A 16,072-nucleotide genomic window follows, 5' to 3' on the forward strand; every position below is an offset into this window, starting at 1 on the left:
AATGCTTTCCTTATTCTCTCTGTATCCTTTATTGCTTCCTCTCTACTCTTCTCCCTTCTTTCTGAATATATTTCCCTGCCTCTTCTTGTATTCCCCCATTTCTCCCCACCCTTTGTCCTCCTCTAACCTCTGCCTGTTTCTGAAGAGTGCTACTTGCCAATGCCCCTGTAATGCCACCTCCTTGTCTTCTGCTTTCTTCATCCTCCTCTTCTCCTTCTCCCACTGTCCTTTACCTTTCCTAATTTCCCCCCCTTGTCCCTTTCCCCTTCTCCCCTCTTCCCTTCTCTCCTCTCTTCCCCTCTCTCCTCTCTTCCCCTTATTTCTCCTTTCCCCCTCTCTTCTTAGCCCTTTCTCCTTTCTTCCCTTCATTCCCTTTTCTTTTCTGTTCTTCTTTCCCCCTTTTCTCTCCCCCTTCTCATGTCCCTTTCCACCCCCTTCTCTCTTCTCCCTTCCAGTCCTTTCCTCCCTTCTCTCTTCTCTTCCTCTTCTCCTTTCCCCTCTCCTCTCCACTCTCCCCCTCTTCTGTGGTTTAGCCTGGACTGCCTCTTCTCTTTGCCTCTGATCAGAGAGCTCTCTGTTGTTGGCTGCTTTGCTGGGCTCTGTTCCCCAGAGCTCAATCTGACTCTGGCCCTGCTGAGTGGTTTCCTCCTCTATCTCACCAATTACTGCTCCCTGTACAGTGGTTGCTAAAGCCTCAGCAGGTGGGAGCAGAAGCTAGGGGTGGGGAGGGGAGGGGAAGGGACGAGACATGGGGCTGACTCTGACTTTGGCTTCAGAGATGGAAGATATTGCTATTTTCCCAGCTGGGATCACGAATAAGGATGATGAGGAAGAAGTTAATCTGGCAACCAGCAAGTCACCTTCCTCTCAACCTGGTGTCCAGCCTTATGCTAGGTGCCATGAGGGAGACCAGCCAAAACATGACCTGGCCCTAGCCCTTTCTTCTCTTTCCCATCTTTCCTTTCTTTCCCTCTCTTCTTTACTCTTTCCTATCTCCCTTTCCCTTTCCCCCACTCTTCCTGCTCTCTCTCTCTCTCTCTGTCTCTCTCCTTTTCCTTTTCCCTTCTTTTCTTCCCCATTCTCTCCTTTTCCTTTTTTCTCTCACCCCCTTCTGCCCTCTGGGAGTTCCCACTCTGGTTGGGGAGATGAGATTCACACACAGGAAACAATTAAGGAGAAAACAATTAAGGAGAAAACAGGACAGAATCTAATTGCTAGATGGATGTGTGTGTGTGTGTGTGTGTGTGTGTGTGTGTATTACAAATTCTAAGTAAACACTGTAGAATTTCAGAGAAGGGAGAAATCAGTGTGGGCTGGAGTAGTTGGTGAAACCTCCCTTGGAGGTACATGACCTAGACCTTGAAGGATGGGTAGGATATGCACAACTATGACGGTGGTTTGAAGCACTGTAGTATAGTGGAGAGAGGGCTGCCTCTGGAGTCAGAGGACATGGGTTCAAATCCTACCTCTGATGAGATCTAAGGCAAATTAATTATTCTCTGGGGCCTCAGTTTCCTTATCCTAAAAATAGACAGATAGACCAAATGGTCACTAAGGGCCTTCCTAACTCTACATCTATAGTCCTATGAATAAGCAAGGAACCCTGAAGAGAGGATTTACTGGCCTGGAAGGTTGGTTTATAGAAAAGAATGTTGGAGATGTGGGTACCAGACTGTAGAAAGCCTTGAGTGACAGGCAGAGGAGGTTATGTATGTAATAAGAACCCACTGAGAGTTTTTGAGAAGTGTAATGGTGTGATCCGATCTGTGCATTAGAAAGGGGAATTGAATGATCTGTATAGGAGCAGGAAGAGGCAAGAAGTAGGGAGTCCAGTTAGGAGGCTCTTACAGAAGTTTGGAGGAAACCCAAAGGGGAAGGGATGGTAAGATGAGTGCTGTGGGGCTGGCTCTGTGGGTTGGCAAGGAGGTTGTGAACAGACAGCACTTACTGATATGGACAAGCTATCGTTGTTATTTAAGAATTTATTTACTAGTATGTGAAGAGGCCTCATTGGAACCCAGGTCTTCCTGACTCTGAGACTGGGTCTCTTCCCTTTTGCCAAACTGCCTTTTTATTTACGGAGTATAAAGAGAAAATCCAGGAGCCAATCAAATAATCTTATAGTGGAAAGAATACTGGATTTGGGGTTGGATGACTTGGATTTAATTCTGGCACTACTACTTAACACAGGTTGCCTTGGGCAGGTTCCTTCCCTTCTCTGGGAATTCTCTTCTGGTTTCCATGTTCTTCGATCCTATGAGTCCTTGGGATGGACAGTCCCCTTCCCAACAGCCTTATGGCTTGTGGTTTGTTCTCTTGGACTCCCATTTTCCTGGGTTTTTCTCCCTGACAGTTGATAGTTTGTGAACACTATCTCCTCTCTCCCCTACCTCCAAGCTAGTATGGAAGGAAGCTATTAACTTCTGTGGGATTTTGGTGTTTTGTTCCTTGGTCTACTCTCCTGTCCCTCCACTGTGGAGGGAAGAATGTGGGGGGAAGCAAGGCTGGAAAATTATACCAAAATTAGATAATTTCATCCTCAAATTTCTCTATCACCAGACCCCTCCATCACTAGGGTCAAAGGCCTCCCTGGTTCTTTATATACCTATAAGGGGGGGTCAGGTCAAAAGGGGCAGTTGGCCCCCTAGTTTCTGAGTTGAGGGAAGGAGGCTGTCAAGGCCAGTGACATCAAGTTGGGGCTTGGAAAGAGTCATTTCCCAGTGTGGCTGCCCCATTACAAAAGTGCCTGAGCTGTTGACATTTTAAAAAGGTGATCTGAATGTTATTTGCATCTCATTTGCATCTCATTTGATGTAAAAATACACAGACTCCCCCACCCCCTCCCCCGCACCTTTCAGCTTTTGCTTGTGTTAAACCCTCTCCCCTCTTCTAGGTTCTGCTGGGTCAGGGTGAGCCCGATGTAGAAAAACGACTGGGCTCCCCTTTTATTGATGTTAGTGGGGACAGGAGCATATCTCTGAAAGGGAGGGCTTTCCTTTGAGCCTCCATTCCAGAAGTTACTCTCCTCCATTACCTCTTCTCTCTTAAACAGACTCAGAGGTTTGGGTATAGGAAGTTGCGGGAAGCTTTCTTCATTCAAGGAATGGGATGAAGGCAGCTGTTCACTCTTCACTCATCTACCCCATTTGTGCCAACCTCTCCTGAGAAATATTCCTGGTCTCCGAGTCAACTAGGTGCTTGAGTGGTTAGTTTCCCCATTTCTAGCACTTTAGCCTCTCTCCCCCTCCCTAGCCTTCTCTTCTCCCTTTCTTACAGAACCATAAGGCCCTTCACTGGTAGGTCCTATAGCTGCCCAGCAGGGTCCCATGTCAATGCTTCTTTCAGGAGATCTGTGTCCCTTGCTCTCCCAAGGCCCCGGTGAGGCTGCACAGATTCAAGAAAGTCTGTGGTGGGAAAGAGGAAGGAGAAAAAGTTGAGAAGATGGGGGTTGGGAGCAGGGCAAATTAGGATTGGTGTGGGAAGGCAACCTCTACTGCACCCACAAGTAATCTTTTCTGGTTCTCCTTTGCAGGAAGCTAGGTGCTGGGGCCCGTGGTTGGTGGTGTGAGGTCCCCATGTCTCCATTTCTACTCAACCTGACCCTCTGTGACCTGAATACAGGCTTTCTTTCCTGCCACTAACTGGGTGAGTGAGAGGGGCATCTCCCTCTCCCTCCACCCCATTCTGATCCAAGAATGAAAAAATACCTATTCCTCTTAATGTCATCCGAGATCAGGATAGAGTTTTGTCAAAGGAATATTTATTAAAAAATGAAGGAAATATGGAATATTAGAGCACAGAATATTGAATGCCACAGCTGGGAGGGATACTATGAAATCCATCCCCCTCACTTTACTGAGGAAGAGACTGTAGCCCAGAAGAGGAGACTTGCTCAAGATCACATGATAATAGTATCAGAGTTAGGATTTCTTGCCTGATTCTCAAGCTAGGGAGCTTTATTCTGAACCTAGAACGGAGTGTCATAGGTCATCAAGTCCAATGACTGCTTGAGCAGGAATCTTTTCTAATTTTAAATTATATTTTTGTTTTATTAAACATTTCCCAATTGTATTTAAAAATTTTTAGTATTAATTAAAAAAAATTTGAGTTCCAAATTCTCTCCCTCTCTCTCACCCCTCTCTTACCCCTTGAGAAAGCAAGCAATATTAATTATGCATGTGAAGTAATGCATAACATTTCATATTAGCCATGTGGCAAATCTCCCCCCGCCAAAAGCAAGAAAAATAAAGTAAGTGAATGCATATGTTTTAGTTTGCACTCAGAGTTTTTCAGTTCTCTCTCTGGAGGTGCATAGCATTTTTCATCATGGGTCGTTGGAATTGTCTTGGATCATTGTCTTGATGAGAGCATCTAAGTCTTTGACACTTGATCGTTGTTACAATATTCTTGTTACTGTGTACGATGTTCTGGTTCTGCTTACTTCACATTGCATCAGTTCACATGTCTTCCCATGTTTTTCTGAAACCATCCTGTTCATCATTCTTATAGCACAGTAGCATTCCATCATAATCATATACCGCAACCTGTTCAGCCATTCCCCAGTTGATGGGCATTCCCTCAATCTCCAATTCTTTGCCACCATAAAAAGAGCTGCTTTAAGCCAGGATCCTTTCTGTAACATCCTTGGCAAGTAGTATCCAGCCTCTGCTTGAACACCTCCCATGATAGGAAGCTCACTTCTTTATGAGATTCAATTTTCAGACAGCTGTGATTGTTAGGAAGTTTTTCTTTCTTTCTATAAGTACAAACAAAAGCCCACACAAATATAGAAACAGGTAGGTTAATTGAACTTAAAAACCCTCTTTCTCAGTTCTTGAATTGTAATCCTTTCCCTTGCAAGATTGTAGATCTAGCTCCTGAAGCATTATCAGAGGCCATCATCTAGTCCAATCTCATTCTGCGGATGAGATAACTCAGTCCCCTAAAGGAAAAGTGACTTGTCCAAGGTCACACAGGTACTAAGCAGGACTAGAATTTGAACTCAGGTCTTCTGAAACCAGCTTCAGTGTGTTTTTTTTTTTTTTTTTATGTCTTCCCCAAGGAGATGGGACTGGTTGGGCCTTTGGTCTTAGGGTTCAGTCAGGGGGATAGGATAATTCTGTTTACTCTTAGAAAATTTCTCACAGCCACCATGAGACATGGAATAACCATCTGGCTTTCCCTCTCTAGTGAAGGGTCAGGAGTAAGTGCTTCTTACCTGGTCTTCTAGGGCTAGGATCTCTCCAGGGAGGACGTAGGGGAAGTTAGGGGTAGAGATAGGATGTTGGGCTGGGGCTCGGGGCTCCTGCTTCTAAAGTGTCTTCTGGATTTAAGCATATTGTTTCTACCCTTTTGTTGCTTCGCTTTCTCAGTTAGACAAATGGGAGCTAGGTGATAAACTGGATAAAGCGCTCTACTTGGAGTCAGGAAGACTTATACTCAAATCCTGCTGCAGATAATTGCTATAGCTATTGACCCTGGCCAAGTCACTTAACCTGTGTCAGTCTCAATTTCCTCATCTGTTAAAAAATTAGGATTGATAACAACACCTATCCCAACAGATTGCTGTGAAGATCAAATAGGTCAACATGTGTAAATGTTTTTGCAAACTTTAAAACACTACGTAAATGCTAGGTATTATTATCCCTTCTATGCCCCACCCCTCTCTCTTCTCCCCCATCCCCCACAACTTGATGACCTGGAAGGTCTCTTCCAGTTGTGAGGTTATATGAGCCATGGTATAAGGGAAAGATCCTTGGATTGGGAATCAAGTATCCTGCAGGATGGGTTTCCTTGGCAACAGTACAGGATAAACTTGCCGCTGTCAGTACCCCCTTGCTCAAGCAAGCTCAGGCTGCTTCATGGGGGAGGGGTGATCTACTACAAGCAATCCAGGTCCTTGTCTCATAAGCTACTTAGCTGAGGATGACTTATCCGGCCAAACACAGCTGGGTACAGCAGGGACCTTGGGTTCAGATGTGGATGTGGCAGGTGTTAAGGCTAGACCATCTCAGGTGAGATCTATGTATTGGTTTTTTTTTTTGTCCTCAGCCCAGTGGCTGAGGATGCTGAATGTTTTCCAGTTAACAGTTGTGGGGACACATAGGTCAAGAGAGTCTAAGTTACCTCATCAGAGTCGTGCTTGAAGAAGAATTAGAATCAGAATCTGGGAAGTTTCTTAGTCACTTAGGACTAAGGGAGGAAGACTCAGGACACTGAGTGGGGGTGGATAGTGGGGGTGGGAAGGAAGGCCTAAGATTTCAGGAGGAGCCAGGGAAATTGCCCAGATTTCTCCTTCCTGAACCCCTCACCTCTCTATCTGTACCCTGAGCCTTTTTCTTTCTTTCCAATGAGAGTTATTGCTCAGGGTGATGACAGATTCCTGGCTAACGATGCAGCCATTTTGCCCAGTGCAATTAGCAGAAAGGGCGGCTGGCCAGGCTTTAAGCAAGCTGGAGCTATGAGAAAACCATGGCTGGATCCTGCAGTGTGTCCTAAATCAGGTAATTCCTGAGTAAGCATTTCTCTCCCCTTCCTCCCCACCCATTCCTCAGTCGATTTGATTAATATATCAGAACAAAATACCTAGTAATTGGGCACAGACTGTTCACACCCAGATTGTCTCAAGCCCTGTCACCTTCCTTCTTCTGCTACCTTCAGGCCTGGGTAGTAATAACCTGGTCACCTTTCAATTATTCATGAAAATAGAGCCCTGCATGGGACAAGGAACCTTAAACAGGAGATAATCCAGGCAATGCTGATCTGCCTTTGGAATGCATACAGTGGATATTCTTTGCACCACATGAGCCTTCTTTTGTGTCAAAAGTCAAAGAATCTCAAAATTAGAGGGTATACAGAGGGTATCTCATCTAACCCGCTCTGAAGTGTGAATCCAGTCTGTAACACCCCTCCATAGTCAATATCCTATCCAATGCAATCCAACAAACTTTCATTAAGAGCATACTGGGTACAAGGCATGAAGCTGGTTGCCGGGGATCTTAAGACTAAGTGAACTTTATAATAATAATATTAACATTAACAACTAGCATTTACTTAGCACTTTAAGATTTGTAAAGTGCTTTACCGATATTATCTTATTTTATGCTCTAACAGCCCTGGAAGGGAATTTATGTTATAACCACCATTTTAGAGATGAGGAAACTGAGGCAGAGGTCGAGTGACTTGTCCAGAGTCACACTGCTAGTAAGGCCTGAAGACTGATTTGAATTTAGGTCTTTCTGACTCCAGGTCTGGTGCTCTTCCCCCTGATCCATCTAGTTAAGCTGACATTCTCTGGGGAGTGGGGTGGGAAATAAAACATAAACACATAAGGAAATATAAAATAATTTGTGGAAGGATGGATCGATAACAACAAAAGCAGATGTTCTTAACCTTTTTTGTGTGTCTTGAACTCCTTAGAATCATGTTATGGAATGTATAAATAAAATACATATGATGACAAAGGGAACCAATTCTAATAAAATATAGTTATTAAGATATTAAGAAAAATAAGGTCACAGACCTCAGGTTAACCCCTGAACTGAGAGAGTCAGTTTTTATGTAAAGATTTTCAGCAAGGGAGAGCTCCCTTCCTATTAGAAAGGTAGTATAGTACAGTGGGAAAAGACCTTAGTATTTTGAGTCAAGGGACTTGGGTTCAAATTCAGCCTCTGTCATTTATTCTGTAACCTTGGATATCCCCCTAGCTTCTTTATTGGTATAGTGAGGGGAATTAGTCAGATGGCCTCTGATGCCCTTTTCAGCTCCACATCTCTGGCTCCATACTTAATGCTTGTCTCAGACTGTTTTTCACCAAGAATTTCTATTTTCAAGCACCTGTGAGAGGGTGGGGGTGTGGTCCTGGAGAATGAATGTAGGGCCTGGGGGCAGGATGGTGTTAAGTAATTATATAAAATAGATTGAAGTTCTTAGCCTTTTTCATGTCATGAACTTCTTTAAATGAGGACCATGGACTTATTACATGAGATAGTATTTCTAAAATTCTTAGTACCATGTCTGATACATAGTATGCCTTTAAAAATACTTCTTTCCTTCGTCCCTCCTCCTTCCCTCTTCCCTCCTTCTTTCCTTCCTTCCTTCCTTGCCTGTATGATGGTCATCATTTTTCTCAATGACTTGGCTGAAGGCATAGGTGATGACATGCTTACCCAGTTTGTGGGTGACAAAGCTGGGGGGAATTGCTAATATATCAGAAAATTGAGTCATGATACAAAAAGATCTTGACAGGCAAGAACAAGAGATCTTTAACCTTTTATGTGTCATGGACCCCTTGGGTAGTCTGGTGTAGCCTCTAGACTCCTTTCTGTCTAGTATACTGTTTTTAAACGCATAAAACAAAATACACAGGATTCCAAAGGAAACCAATTATGTTGAAATAAAAGATGTAATTTTTTCCCATCTGAGTTTATGATTCCTTGAAATTTATCAGCAGATCCTTTGAGCATTTGTGGACTCTTCCCTACATTGCCCCTGGTTAAGAACCCTTGAGCTAGAGAGACAGAGAGAGTGAATCTAATAAGATGAAAAAAAATTGTACCATATCTGTGGTTTTTCATTCGTACCGAAAACTTCCAGTGGCAAGACTTCTACTGATATTGGGGCACTGAGAAGTTAGGTGATTTATCTAGGTTTATACAGCTGGAATGTGTTAGAGATGGGACTTGGCCCCAGATTGTCAGGGATAAATATCAAAGACTTTTGGCCATAACAATTCATGAGATCATCTATTAAGGCAATGATCTGTGATGGTGGAATTAGAAAAGGCTCACATGAATGAAATCATGGATCTTTGGAAATGTTGAAGTTTTAAAATAAATGTAAAGTTTTGTACTTGGGTTAAGGAAAATCAACTCATTGAGTGTAAGACATAGGGCTAGATATCAGCTCAAGTGAAGAAGATCTGATTCTGTTAGAATCAGGAGTGTATGATGCAGCTATGAAAGGTGTGGTTTTGGGCATCATTAGTTGACATTAGTTTGACAACAGTTGAGGCCTAGTGTCTAAAGAGGGATGTGATGGTCCCACCTCACATCTGTCTTGGTCAGAACACATTTGGAATATTGTGTCCAGTTCTAGGTGCCACATTCTAGGGACGAGAAAGTTGAACCAGAGGAGGGTAGCTGGGAAGGTGAGTGGTTTGAAGACTACATCATATAGGGAGAAGGTGAAAGAACCCAGGGTATTAAGCCTGGAGAAAGGTCTTAGAGGGAAAATAGTAGCTGTTAAAACTAGCTACAGCTGTGGGTAAGCTCTGGTCTAGAGACTACATATGGGCCTCAAGGTCCTCAAGTGTGGCTCTTTGACTCAATTCAAACTTCACAGAACAAATCCCCTTAATAAAAGGATTTTGTCTGTAAAACTTGGACTCAGTCAAAAGGCTGCACCCAAGGACCTAGAAGGTCTCGAGGCTGTAGGTTTCCCATCCCTGATAGCATCTGTGTAGTGCATTAAGGTCTGCAAAGTGCCTTGCAAATGCCTCCTTTTATTCTATGAGGTAGGTCCCATTACTGTCCCTATTTTTACATGTAGTGAAACTGAGGCATAGAGAGGCTATGTGATTTGTCCGGAGTCACATAGTTACAGTGTCAGAAGCTAGATTTGAATTCAAATCTTCCTGATTTCAGGTCCAGAGCTTGCTCCATTGACCATCTAACTGTTTTTAAGTAGCTGAAAAACGTTCTCCTGAAAGAAATATTAGACCTGTGTTACTTGGCCCAAAGACAGAACTAGGAGCAGTGAAGGTTCAAAGTGGGGCATTTTGGGAGATTTTGGCTCAATAAAAAGAAAAAAACAGTCAGAGCTGTGTAGAAGTAGTAAGGTCTACTTTGCAAGGTAGTGAGTCACTAGAGATCTTTGGGCAGAGGATGGATGTCTCCTTACTGAGGGTGTTGCTAATGTATCAAAATCACAGAATCCTACTTGTAAGGAACCTTAGAGGTTAGCCAATCCAACATTTTACAGGTGAGGAAACTGAGACACAGACAGGTGCCTCCCAAGGTCATACAGATAGCAAATGACAGAGCTGGGATTCGAACCTAGGTCTTTCCTCTCCATATCCAGCACTCTTCCTGCTGAGGTAAAGGATGAAGTCCATGCCTTCTGTGGTTCTTAGCATCTCTGACAATCAGTGATTCTCTATAGATAATCTGGGGCAGCAGGGTGATGCAGTGGATAGAGCACCAGTGCAGGAGTCAGGAGGACCTGAGTTCAAATCTCACCTCACACACTTGACACTCACTAGCTGTGTGACCTTGGGCAAGTCACTTAACCCCAATTGCCTCATCCTGGGTCATCTCCAGTCATCCTGATGAATATCTGGTCACTGGATTCAGATGGCTCTGGAGGAAAGGTGAGGTTGGTGACCTGCACAGCCCTCCCTCACTCAAAACAAAGTCAAGTGCAAGTCATGTCATTATTTCTCTGATGCCATGGTCTTCTTCAGCAATGAAGGACAACACACACATAGATAATCCCTTCCTTAAAGGTGGAATGATTAACAGGTGGATAATTGAAGGGTACATGTGTTAGCCTCAAGGCTACAGGTTCCCCACCCCTGGTTAAGGATATTATGTTCTGGCTTGACTGAGGATTCACAGGAAAACTTTCTAGATGCAGAAGGTGGGTGGTGGTAGTGGTGGTGATGGGGACACCTGCAGAAGAGAAGGTTGAGGGCTTCCTTTGTATTTCCAGTATAGGAATCAGAGATTACTTTCCAAATATCCTAGGGCTGGAGCTTGGGGAAATTGACATTGTAGTTCAGTAGGAAAGGGACTTTAGGGCCTGACTCCACCCCTGGGCAAATTCCTTCACATATGTGGGCCTCATTTTCTTCATCTGCAAAATGAGGGAATTGGAGTAGCTGGTCCCTAAGGGCTTTTCCAGATTTATGATTATAAATCTATGTATTTATAAAAAATAAATAAATCCCCTTTTCCTATATCTGAACAAGTGAAAAAAAAAGTAAAAATAAGACCCTCATTACAAATATGCATAATTGAGAAAAATGAATTTCTTGATTGGCCATATCCAACCACGTGTGTCTCATTCAGCATTTTAAGACCATCCTTCTCTGTCAAGGAGGTGCTATGCCTTCAGTCCTCTGGTATTGTGGTCTGAATCTATAGATACAAGGAATCTGGGTAAGATAAGTAGAGAGACTGCCTCTGATATGATGGAGGTCAGTCTTCAGCAAATCAACAGAAAGGGATATAGGGTGGGGTATGGGAGGGAATCCCATCCCCTGGCAGAAAGGAGGTTTTCATCAGCCTGGGCCTTCCTGGAAGGAGGCAGGGAGGGAAGGGAGAAGATGGTTGCTTAGTCCCTGTGCTTCTTCAGCTGATTCTCCTCGCAGTGGTTGCCATATCAAAGCTGTTCTATTTTGAGCTACTTGGCCTAGCTGTTGAGACTAGAGAATGGCAGCCCTGCTGGGCTCATGGCCTTGCCCTGGCCTGAGAAATCATCCTCAAATATCTTTTTTCATCACATCATCTCCTGTGCAAGTTTTCTATAGTCTGTTGTGCTTGATTCACACTCTTCAGACTGGCTCCCTTTTCACTTCCCTTCTTTGTCCTTTTAGTCTGTACTGGTTATGGTTCCAGTCAGAAGAGTCTATCCTGATGGCCTGCTGTCCTGTCCTCAGGATCCTCCTTTCCTCCAAACTCTCTGTCCCTCTGAATCCTCTTTTCCCCAAGCCTCTTGTTTTCCTTAAGCATCCCCTTCCTCCAGCCTCCTTCTGTTTCCCTCAGCTTCCTCCCCCCTTCAAAATTCAGGTTAAAATAACGTTTGCTTCCTCAGGAAGGATTCCATAACTTAAATAAACAAACAAACTTATGTTGGGGCAAGGAGATCAAAGAAGAGATTAGTCTACTGCTTGCAATGAACAGAACCTATGATGATATTGAACGATGGAATGAAGGCAAAACTACTCAGCTCCACTATGTTTCTTGTTTTCTCTCAAAGATAATTATATTTTATTTAGGAAATAGAGAATAACAAATGATTAGCCAAGAGTTGAAAACAATTTTATGTGAGGAGAAGGTAAGAGAGCAACTGGTTGCATTCACTGTGCTTAAGCCATCTTGTTCAGATCTCAGGGTATTGAAAGATTTGCTGATATAATTGCTGAGCTGTTGGTGGAGATTTCTGAAAAGTCATAGAGAATGAAAGAAGTAGTACAGAAAAGGAAACAGATAGTCATACAGATTTTCAAAGGGATTAAGAAAGGGTGGGAGAAGGTAGATTCTGTGAACTATAGGATAATGAGCTTACGTTGAATTCTTGGCAAAATTCTAGAACATATTATTAAAGGGATGGTTTGTGAGCATTTAGAAAGGAATCAGTTGGTCAAGAACATATCATTCAAGATTAAGGTCATGTCTTTTTCTGATAGATTAGTAGACTAGTAGATCAGGGAAATGCTATAAACATAGTGTGCCTGGTTGATTTTCAGCATGGGATTTGTCCAAGTCCCTCAGGACATCCTTTTGGGATGGATCAGACCAAAGAGTGGATATACTGTTATTATGGAGGGAGGTCAGTTTTACTCCATGCTTTTGGCCCTGTTCTGTTCAATATTCTTATCAATGACTTGAATGATGGAATGCATAGTATGCTTAGTAGACTTGCAAATTGCATGAAATTGGGAGGGCTAGTTAATATTTTAGATAAGAGAATCAGGATCCTAAAAGATCATAATAATTTAATCTAGTCAAATCCAATACAGTGATATTTAATAGGAATAAATGTAAAGTTCAACTTGGATTCAAGAAGTCAATCTATTAATTTAGTTCATGTGAAAAAGATCTGAATTGTCAATGGACTACAAGTTCAACATGAATCCATGGTGAGCCACAGCAGCTTAAAAAAGCTACTGTGTCCAGATATGGTGGTACATTTCTCTAAACCCTCTTACTAGGGAAGACCGAGGTTGATGGATTGTTTGAGCTTGGGAGTTCTGAGCTGCACTAGGGCTAAAGTTGATCAGATGTACACACTAGGTTCAGAACCAATATGGTAAGCCCCTGGAAATGGGAGAGAGGGTGGGGAGAGTAGGGACCAGGCTGCCTAAGGAACTGGTGAATTGGCCCAGATTGGAAATGGATTAGTGGGTCAAAGCTTCTGTGGGGTCAGAAGTGGAATCAGGCATGTGAATGGCAGCCACACTTCCAGTGTGGGTGAGATAGGAAGTCCCAGTCCTTGGCAGAATTTGGGGAGGCAATTGGAGAATATAACCTTGAGAGCTCAGAGTCAGTCAGTTAATCATTCAATAAACATTTATTGTAAACCTACTATGTATTATGAACTACTATTGTGCTAAGTGCTAGGGATACAAAAAGAAATGATGAGATAGTCCCTTCTCTTAAGGAGCTCACAATCTGATGTTAGACTACTAGGATTATCTACTTTTAGGTTCTACTTTTTGCCTCCAGGCAAGATAGTTTCTAACTTCTTTCCTTAATCCAGGCAGTTGGGTTTGGGGAGTCTTTCTCATGGACTGTCTTCAAGTAGATGCCACAGTTTCCTTCCTTGTAGCACACGGCTGCTCAGTCATCATGTCTGCAGATTTTTCAGTACTCCAGGATACAGTTTATTTGAACCCAGTGACCTGAACTCATTGAGGGCACCCAGATACTTAACACACCAACCCTGAACTGTTTCTTCATTTCATATCTTGCGTTTCAACTCACTTGTTAGCCATTTCTCTTCTGTACTTCCAGGAGGAATGTCATTACCCTTGAGAGAGAAAACGAGAAATACAGTAAGAGTTGAGAGTTTTGCCTTCCCTTCATAGGGCCAGAAAATTCTTCCTGAAGTTTGACTTACATGATACAGGGGAAAGAATGCTGAATTTAGCATTGGGAGGCTTGGGTTTGGGGTCCCCTGAACCCTAGTAGTTAACTGGGCCTAGAGCTCAGGGTAGATCCTTTAGACCTCCATGGGAGGGGATGTGATTATGAGGCTCAAATTGGAGAACAACTGTGGGAGTGCTGAGATAGAAGCTTTTGGTAGCCGTAAACCAGATGTTTGAGGCCAGAGATGCTGAGTGTCAGGAGTACAGGTAGGTAGGATGGGTAAATGACTGAGCTGAAGGCAGGTATACTGTCTGTTCCAATTTTGTACTGGGTGTTCTGGGTCCTGGACAGTCTGGTTTGGGGCACAGAGCAGAGTTGTTTGGGTAATTTTGCTCTTGCCAGGAGGCAGGGCCTGTGAGGTCTAGAGAGTGCTGACTGAGAATATCACATCTAACCTTTTACCCCTTGTCTCTCCCACCCCTATGTATCCAGCTCCTCAGGATCCAGGGGCTACAGAGGAAGGCTTCTTCGTGATCAAGCTGTGGGGACTCTGTGGCCAAGGATGGGACACCCCGAATGGTAAGGGACTGTGGATGGTACAGGAGGAAGGAATAGAGTAGGTTTAAGGGGGCTAAGGCAGAAGTAAAGGGACAGTATGTTACAATGGAAAGAACACCTGTCTCTGGAGTCAGGGTGCCTGGGTTCAACTCTTAGATACTTTCTACCTGTGTGACCTTGGGGAAGTCACTTAATTCTCTGAGACCCAGGCTTCCTCATCTGTAATTTGGGGGTGTTGGATTAAGTGGCTTCTGAGGTCACTTTCAGCTCTACAATCTATGATTTGTAAGATGAGATGCTGGAGTAGAAGACCCCTAAGGGGTCTTCCAGGTCTAATTCTTTGATCTTCGGAGGTCTAGAGGTTGGCAGGAAGAAAGGAGAGGGGTCTCATGGGAGAGAAGGGGGAAGGGAGAAACAGGATAATAGGTAATTCCACAAGTCCTGACTGATTGCCCAGCCCTGTGTGATGTCTGCGGAGGGGTAGATGGGAAAAAGAGAAAACATGCTGTCTGAGCTTAGACAATTGCAGAGACCTGCCTCATCCATGGAAGAGGAACAGTAGAGGGTAGGTGTTTTAGGGTCCAAATGCATGGTCTAGTCAGGGCGGTACAATCTCAGAGGAGAGGATGGGTCTCTCTGGAGGAAAGGGTAGATCTGTGCTCAGATGGAAAGGGAGGATTTGGAAGTGGGGAGTGAATTGCCTGAGCAAAAGGCACAAGATGGGAATGTGGATGATGCGTTTATGAGATGGGGAGTGGAGAACTGCGAAGGTTCCTGGCTGGTTGACTGGGAGGTAGTGTTGCCATGGCCAGATGGGGAAGTCAGGAGGGGGGATCAGTTTTGGGGTAGGTGGGTGGAAATGACGAATTCTTTTTGGGATAGAATGACATTGGGATGCTGCAGGTGAAAATGTTCTGTCTTGGTGCAGTATGTGTGTGTGTGTGTGTGTGTGTGTGTGTATGTGTGTAAATGGATGAGTTGTGAAGAGAAAGTGATGTGACTGGCAAACATGGAGTCAGTCACCTTATCATCAGTCCTTACTGAGTCTGAATTTGGGTGGAAGTGTGGTGTAGTGGAAAGACCTCTAGTTGGATTTAGAGGGATCTGGGTTTGAATCCCAGCTCTGTTCCTTCCTAGCCGTGTAACCTGGGTTCCCCTGCCTGTGACTGGTTAAGCAGCTGGAGATAGCCAGTCAGCTGGACAGCAGGTGAGGCTGGGGTTGGGTGGAGTATGGGAGGAGGCAGTTCTAAAGTGTCCTTTCTTATATATCACGGGAGACAAGGGAACACAGAGGTGAAGTGTGAAGGATTAATCAGAAAAGACTTCCTGAAGGAGATGAGCATGGGGAAAGGGTAAAGGATGTGGCAGAGCTCATGGGAGACGATAAGTGAGCTGCCCCTGTGCTGGTATGGGGGCCAGGGCTGGACATAGGAGAGGCAACTCTTACTGGGCTGTGGGGGCAGGGAGAGTCTGAAAACTCTTTCCTCATCTGTGATGATCACAGAGACTCACCCCACTGGGGAATAGCTCTAGCTAAGCTGTCCTGGGCCCTCTTTGGGTATGCTAATGAGTCTGTTAATTAACCGAGCTTCATGAGAGAATAATGAAATTGCTTCTAAACCAGGCCTCATACTCATCTTAATGAGGGGAAACAATTATGCCATTTCCTCACCCCTCCCCCCTGCACCCCAAAGGGCACTCTC

At 44.1% G+C, this 16,072-nt stretch overlaps 1 protein-coding gene across 1 annotated transcript in view; it reads left to right on the forward strand.

Annotated features, from left to right (window-relative positions):
• Positions 1 to 16,072, forward strand: part of DLGAP3 (DLG associated protein 3) — a 78,601-nt gene that overhangs the window by 12,668 nt on the left and 49,861 nt on the right. The window contains exon 2 of the mRNA XM_072610093.1: positions 14,304 to 14,390. The gene's annotated coding sequence lies outside the window, so the exon portion shown is untranslated. The remainder of the gene's footprint in view (positions 1 to 14,303; positions 14,391 to 16,072) is intronic.

This window comes from Notamacropus eugenii, chromosome 5 (assembly GCF_028372415.1).
Source record: "Notamacropus eugenii isolate mMacEug1 chromosome 5, mMacEug1.pri_v2, whole genome shotgun sequence".
Classification (NCBI taxonomy): Eukaryota; Metazoa; Chordata; class Mammalia; order Diprotodontia; family Macropodidae; genus Notamacropus; species Notamacropus eugenii.